Raw genomic sequence first — 8,240 nt, 5'->3', positions numbered from 1 at the left:
GAGGCCTCAGTTCACTTGTTTTTCAAAGGCAGATTATATTGGCACCTGCTTTGTTTGGTGGTTATACAAAATACTTGGACTGGTTTCTAGCACAGGGGAGCCTCCACTAATCTCACCTGGCTGGTTGATGGTCTGCAACGGAGGCTGCCTAACCCAGGGATTAGAGCAGCAGTTCTAGCAATTGACCTGGCTTTTGGTGTCAGGACTGCCACAGTTCCTGACCTGGGGCAGATTATTCTGTTTTTTTTTTGTTGTTGTTGTTGTTGTGTTGTGTTTTGTTTGTTTGTTTTACAGGGCTGGGTTTTTAACCCACGTCCTCCTGCATGTTAGGCAAGTACTGTGCCACTGAGTGACACCCCTAACCCTCTGTGATTCTTGTTTCTACGTCTGTGAAACAGAAAGAATAGACCCAGATGCATAGAAGTTTTAGGGTTAGAGGAGTGTTTGTTTAGTATCTACATGGGCTGGGTAGAGGTGAGCCCCAAATGGTAATAGCAGTTACTGAATTTAAGCTTTGTTTCCTCCTCATTCTCTACATTTCCCTTGACTCCCTGCCACTGCAGCAACAGGATCCACACAGCCAGTAGCCTTGGCCTTCTTGGCCCAAGTGCCCCCACGTAGGTTCTCCAACCCCGCTCAGCTCTCAGTTGCTTTGTCTGCTGGCTTAAATGGCAGATGCCTGGGCTCTTTCCTCGGAGACTCAGGCTTGGTGATGGGCAGGACCCGTGAATCTACTTTTTAGCTATCACCCAGGTGCTTGTGATACAGGTAGTTGGTGTCACCTTTTTGAGAAACATGAACCTCATTGACAGCAACCTAAGGCCCAAGGTAGCTAGTCACCAGGCAGGACCCAGCTCCCTTCTCTGTGCTCAGTGTTCATCAAGCATCATCATTTCCTTCTTGGACCTGGTAGGATCCCCGAAGGCAGTGCTCTCACTCCATTCTTCACCACCCTTGTCCCCAGATCTGAGTCTCCACCTCCACGGCCCCTGGGAACTGACTGGATGAGGGGCTGCTCCCACTATGTGGCAACTGGACAAAATAGGGCATTGCTCTGGAGCAGGGGAGATGTGAGGGCCTTCCTCAGCTATCCAGGGACCCCCCCCCAACCACACGCCTCCTTGGCTTCTGGGAACACAGTCTAACCTCAGACCTTTTGAAGCATCCATGTGTGGCTGGAGTAGAGAAGCCAGTCCCTGAGGGGGTGGCTGTGACCCTCACCAGACGTGAACTTCCAAGCATGTGTCCCTGGCTCCTGAGTGAGCTTTATCAGCAGAACAAGCTCCTGCCAAGAGGTATCAGGAAATGCGCCCCTTGTGCCTCTACCTCCTCACTGCTGTCAGAGAATCCCCTTCCTCAACCAAGGTCTGTTTCCCCATCTGTTTGGTAGGGAGGTGAGCCTGGCGTCAGCGCTGTGATTAGGAGCAGAGTTTGCTGGAAAACCTCCCACAACTGTGGCAGGACGGAGTCCCTCTCACTTCAGGTCTCTCTCCATGTGTGAGGACAGGCTATGGCCTGGGAGGGACAAGGGAGAATCTTGGTCCCTGTAGTTTTCCAAGCCCCATTGTGATAGTAGCTATCATGTATAATATCCACTACCAGATGGGTCCTTTTCGTGGAATATTTGTTATTTCTAGCCCTCATGATCACCTAGTGAGAAAAGCATGTGTTCCCATCTCACAGGTGGGAACACAGTAGTGTGGTCAAAAGCAAAGACTCTGGAGTTAGACCACCAGGGTTTAAATCTTGGCTCCAGGGTTGGGTATGTGGCTCAGTGGTAGAGTACTTGCTTAGCAGGCCTTGAGTTAGTCCCCAGCACAGCAAAAACAAAAACGAAAAAGAATAACAAAAACAATCAATTCTGGTTCCAGCTCTCACAAGTTATAATATTAGGCAAGTTAATTAAAGTTACTTAACTTTTCTGTGCCTCAGTTATTTTTATCTATAAATCAGGGGGAAAAAAAAAACCTTTCATAAAGTTGCCATAAAGTGAGTACACTTTAAAGTATTTCCAGTCAGGGATGGTGGTGCACACCCATAATCCCAGCAGCTTGGAAAGCTGAGGCAGGAGGATCCCAAGTTCAAAGCCAGCCTGAACAATTTAGTGAGGCCCTGAGCAACTTTGTGAGACCAGATCTTAGTATAAAAAATAAAAAAGGCTGGGATGTAGCTCAGTGGTAAAGTGCCCCTGGGTTCAATCCTCAGTACCAAAAAAAAAAAAAAAGTTTCAAATTGTGCCTGGCACATGATAAACACCAATAAATATTAGCTGTTGTTTTTTTCCAAAAGAGTAATCTACTTTTGAGAAATGAAATGACTTTCCCAATTTCCCAAGGCAACCTGGGTATACCAGCCACATGACCGCTTGGCCTTCTAGTTCAGGGCCACACCAAGGAAAGAACCTCCAAGCTGGGTGTTTTGGTGCACACCTGTAATCCCAGGTACTAGGGAGGCTGAGGCAGGTTTAGCAAGACCCTGTCTCAAAAGTAAAATAAGAGTAAGGGTGTAGCTCAGTGGTAGAGTCCCCATTACCACAAAAGAAGCTCCTAGTGATGATGATTCTTTTCTAGGACTATGACTTGTGGGGTGTAGGGCGTGTGGGGTGGGTTGGCTGATTCTCTAGTCCCACCCTGCCTCTCCTGCCCTGCCCAGGGCTGGACCCTGGAGGCAGCCCTTTCTTTCTCTCAGCAACTTCAAGACCTGGCCTCCACATCTTGCTAGGGGCGAGGAGGGTGAACAAGGGGGCATTGAGGCTGGTGGGGCCTCACAATGGCCGCTCTGTCCCTGCTGGCCGGGGGCTGGGCCCGTTTCCGATGGGGACAATAGTCAAAAGGCAGTGACGCGACAGGGCCTGGAATCCCGGGCGGGATTTTCCAAGGCCTCAAAGCCTGCTGTTTGTCCTCACATGGAGACCCAGGAAGCCTGCCTCCCTGTCTTCCCCCACCCCACCCACCCATACTGGGCCCAGTGCCCAGAGGCCTTGACCTCCTCCCCAGCCCTGAGGTGCCACTGTGACTTGGGAAGGATGGTCTGAGGTCTAGGTTCTGAGGGGAGCTCTACACCTTAGGAGCTGTGCCCCATGGCCCTTCCCTGAGGCCTAGGGTAGAAAACACCTCATGCCTGGCTCAGCCATAGGCCTTGGTTATGGAGGAAAGTGGTAAAGGTTCACCTCCAGGAGGCAAGAAACTTCTGAAGGCCATAAGCAACCACACGACAGTCGAACTGTGCTGTCCACATGGTCCACTGTGTACCAGGCATGTTCAGCTATTGGACAGCCGCCTCTATGGCTGCAGAGGTAAGCCCAAGAGACCTGTCAGAAGTGGGAGGCTGCCACCTGTTAACAGGACAGTGATCAATGAAGACCTTCACGGCCATGAGGCAGTTGTGTTAGGATGTCAGAGTTCTGTCCTGGTGGAGGGCAATGCTGGGTGCACACGTATGAAGGCTGGGCCTGGGCCTCCCAGGGAGTTTGAGCTTAGAAATCTGGGTGGGCCCCCTTCTCTCCCTCACTAGCCCCTGACTGCAGCAGAGACCCCAGAACCGTTGGATTCCTTGGAATATGAGGCTGAAGGGGTGAACCTCTGTCCATCCTGCTTCTAGTCCTGTCAGGACCTAACCTTGCAGCCCCACAGCTCGAATAGCAGCTGTTCTGAGCTAGTGCTCAAACTCAGGCTATGGGTTCTGCCTCCAGCCCTTCTCAGACTCTCAGGTGAAACTCTGCCCAGGTGCTTCCCTGGGCCCAGGCTAGGGGACTGCTGGGTGAAGGCCTAGGCTGGCTAGAGGGATTTAGAAAACTTCAGCCCCTGTGGTGGGTACAGGAAGGAGTCAGTGCCAGGCCAAGTAAAAGCCCTCCTTACTACCCAGTGTTCGCTGCTCCCTCTGAGGGGAGAAGGCCCATTCCAGGGTCCCCAGCTGGACTCAGAAGTGGCCTAAGAGCTGTAGGGCCCTGGAGGCTCTGGCCCAGGCCTCCCACCTGCCACCTCTAGACCTTTGTGTTCCTCCTCCTCCCACCCTCTCACCTCCTGCTGGGCCCTCATCCTGCCAGGCTGGGGGGCCACTTCAGGTCTCTTCAAGGACTGACCCAGGCACTGGCATTGCCCAGCCTCAACTCAGGACCATAAATCAGACTCCGTGTGGCTGCGGGGGCTGGGGGTAGCAGCTGGGCCAGGGAGGGGGAGCCTGGCGGGGGGGCCTGTCCTGGTACATGCTGCGTTAGCAGGGAGCAGTGCCCAGTGGCCGGCCAGACAGGCAGGGTGCTGACTGGCGTTGCCCTCCTAGCTTGGGCCCTCCCCAGGGAGCCCAGCCTTGGGGTGACCAAGCAGGAAAACTGGACCCTCATCCCAGGGACCCAGGTAGACAGAGATGCCTCCTGCATGGCATGAAATCAGAGTCAGAAAAAAATCTCCCAGGGGATAAATTCAGACCTGCTCCCAACAGGGCGGATAAATAGCTCTTCCCTTTTGCAAGGATAGTCACACAGAATCCCTTTCCCCAAGAAAGAGAGATACACACATGCCTCCCAAAGGAACAGATACTCAGCCCTTGAAGGGAGAAGAGATGATCTGCCCTCCAGGGACGATACACAGAAATTAAGCCCAACCCCCACCCCAATTTGGCAAGACAAACACATAGACCTTCCAGGAGAACAAGAAATGCAACTCTTCCCAGCACAGAAGGACAGATCCCCAGCTCTCAGAACAGACAGTAGACACACACCCTGGCTGGTCCAGGACCAGAGGCTGCCTGATGAGGTTGGCAGGTCGGGGCTGGGAGGGGCCTCTTTCTCACACTCTCTGCCACTTTCTCCACTTTCCCATCTGCCCAGGCATTTCCTCTGCCACAGAGAGTGGGAGCTGGGAGTGACATCCCAGAAAGGGTGGGTGGTAGAGAAGCCCTTGCCTAGGATCCCAGGGGGCAGAGGTTAGAGGGAGACAGCCGGTCCTCCTCACCCCCACGGCCTGCCCTGGATGGAGGGTCAGCAGGCCGGGTGCCGGCTATCCAGGCAGGCTGGCCACCGTCAAGAGCCCCCTGCCTGACGTCAGTCTCACTCATTGTTGTTGCTGAGGCTTGAGTCACTCCCTATGACGCCACTGGGGTCAGCTCTGGAGCGGCTGGGGTGGCCTTCAGGGCCAGCTTCAGGCCTCAGCTCTCCTCTGGGCACATCCCAGGATGAGGTGGGGCCATCCGAGGCCGCACTCACCAGGCAACGCCAGCTGCCTATCCCAAGGTCTTGGGTTGGCCTTCAAGGTCCCTCCGCAGGCCTCTGCAGCAGGCATGGCTAAGAGCCCTGCTCAGTGGCCTGTCTGTCTAACCGGCCAGGGGCCCAGGCTCTGACTGAGAAGTTGGCTCCCTCTCTTCTTGCCTTTCCTGCCTCAGAACCCCATGTCTCCCTCAGCCCTCAGCAAGATCTCCCCTCCAGCCTGGCTTTTCTCTTTCTCCAGAAGCACTTCCCAGATTAACCCCCTGCAGCTCCACTTTTTCCTGGAACCACCAACCCCCCTTCTCTGCCCATCTCCTCAGGTTGCCATCCTGTGTTCTCTGCAGTCGTCCTGGTTTTCTTTTGGTGCCTGGTTGCTTCCCAACTTGCAGAGAGCAAGGCTTGGGACTCCTTCACTCCAACTATGCCATTTTCTCTTTCAGGTCACTGGTACCTCTGGGATGACACTAGCGATCCCCATAGAACCTCCTACCATTTTTCTCCCTACTTGTTAGCTTTTCTTGCCCAGTTGTACCTCCTGCTCCATCTCTTCTTTGTAAGACTAGGAGCTCTCAGAGGGCAAGAATTGTGACTTGTTAGTCGGCATAGTGGTGCACACCTGTAATCCTAGCAGCTTGGGAGACTGAGGCAGGAGGATTGTGAGTTCAAAGCCAGCTTTAGCAATTTAGTGAGGCCCTAAACAACTTAGCAAGATCATGTTTCTAAATAAAAAGGGCTGGGGATGTGGCTCAGTGGCTAAGCGCCCTTGGGTTCGATTGCTGGTACAGGAAAAAAACAAAACAAAACAAAACATTGTGACTTGTTCCCTTTGGCATGTGGACAGTTACATACATGAGGCATGAATGAATGAATGAACAATTACACCTCAATCCTTACAAGTAAAGGTGTAGGAAGGGAGAATTCATGCTATGCCATCCCACTTTTTTGGTTAAGACCCCTTCCCTACTGGATTACTCAAATGACTATGCGACTGTAGATCTGAGTTGCATTGAGAATTTCCCTGGAAGAATTCAGGGTGATAAGAGGAGGCAAAGCTAACTGGGAGATCAAAGAAGTGAGGGGACTTAGCCTCACCCTAGGGCAGGAAAGAAGGCTTCATGGGGAGGATGAGTTTTGGTGTAGGGACAAGAGTGGTAAAGGCTGGTGGAATGAGGAAAGAGCAGCTGTGTGGCCTTGGTGAGTGTATTAGTCAGGATTTAGAGACACAGAACCAATAGGACACATGGACACACGACAGACACACACCAGAGTGGGGAGATAGAGGGATTTATTATAAGGAATTAGTTCATGCTGTTATGAAAGCTGATGAGTTCCAAGATCTAAAGTCAGCAACTGGAGAGCCAGCAGAGCTGAGGTAGTTTCAGTTTTAATGCCATCCGTCTCGAGACCCAGGTAGAGCCAGAAAGGACTGATGTCCCAGCCCGAAAGCAGTTAAGCAGGAGTTTTCTTTATGCATGGGAAGAGTGGAGGGTTTGTTCTATCTGGGCTTCGTCTGATTGGATGAGGTGGAGGCCACTTGCTTTACTCTGTCTGCCAATTCAAATGTTATCTTATAAGGAACACCCAGAATAATGTGTGACCAAATTGTGTGTTCCTGTCGCAGTCACATTGACACAAAAAAATTAATCCTTGCAGCAAACTACTATATATCACTGAGCTCCAGTTTCATTATCTATAAATGGGGATTGGGGGTAGAATTGCATTTTTTTTTTTGTACTGGGGATTGAACCCAGGGAGCTTACCCTGAGATACATCCCCAGCCCTTTTTATTTTTTATTTTGAGACAGAGTCTCACTAGGTTGCTTAGGGTCTTGCTAACTTGCTGAGACTGAACTTGTGATCTTCCTGCCACAGCCTCCCAAGTCCCCAGGATTGCAGGCGTGTGCTACTGCACCTGACTATCTGTCTTGAAAGGTTTGGAGAAATCCACACAGTTGTGCCTGTGTTATGCTGTCGTGATGCCTAATAGGGCTCCATGATGATGATGATGATGATGACGTCAGTATACTGGTAGCAAAGGCCTTGAGATGGTGTGTGTGCGTGGGGTAGATGGAGGTCAGTTATCGCCATCTCTATTTGAGCTGGGGACCTACTCTGTGTTCACAAAATCTGATTATTCCAATGATTTAAGAAAATGGTGAAGAAAGCATGCAAACACACAGAAGTACCTTTTCAAAATCCGGGGATGGCTCTGTGACCTTAGGGGTCCATGGAAAGAGAGACTGCCACAGGAATTCTTTATTCTTATATAGGGGACACGCAAGGGGAGGTACCATGGAACATTCTATCCCCAAAAAGACAAAGCAGTAGGATTACAAAGGAGCAGGTGAGTGTAACTCAACCCCACGGGGTGATGCCCACGCCTGGAGCCACACCTCATTATCTGAGCAGGTGTAAAAGTCCAATGTATTTCAGGGTGCAATAACTGTTCAGCACCCCTTTACTCAAACTTAAAGGTATGTACATAGCTCATGTCCAGAGTGGCTCCTGACAGTCAGTCACTCCCCTCATTCACTGGCAGGCTCTGGAAGTTAGGCCCTTGTTCCACCCCCACATCAGGGCTGGTTCCAACCCTCCTGGGTCCCCCCACTCCTTCACCTTTCTCAAGTGTTCTGTCCTGTCAACATTCTCTACTGATGACCTGTGGTTTTGTGCAGGCTCTAGAAGAGGTTGTTGGTCTTGTAGGGCAGGCAACCTTTTTCTTTCCCCAGGTTCTAGGAAGACTCCCAGACTGCCCAGGGAGTTACCCACACCTGGGATGTAGGCAAGGGCTGAACAAAAGCAGAATCATGGTGAAGAAGAAAAGGAAATATTGAACAGAGGAGAGGAAAAGAGGGACTTCAGAGACACAAGCAGGAGTAGAGCATCTAGGTTTGGAAGAACAGGTGGGAAGGGGAGCCTAAAGGGTAGGGTAGGTGACAGTAGTGTGTTGAAGCTGATACTGGCTCTCAGGAGTCTATACTATCCCTGCTGATCAAGAGCTAATTACTCATTCATTCCAGACTCTGAATTCCGTGATATC

The sequence above is a fragment of the Ictidomys tridecemlineatus genome, chromosome 6, assembly GCF_052094955.1.
Source record: "Ictidomys tridecemlineatus isolate mIctTri1 chromosome 6, mIctTri1.hap1, whole genome shotgun sequence".
Classification (NCBI taxonomy): domain Eukaryota; kingdom Metazoa; phylum Chordata; class Mammalia; order Rodentia; family Sciuridae; genus Ictidomys; species Ictidomys tridecemlineatus.
This window is presented reverse-complemented; position numbering follows the sequence as displayed.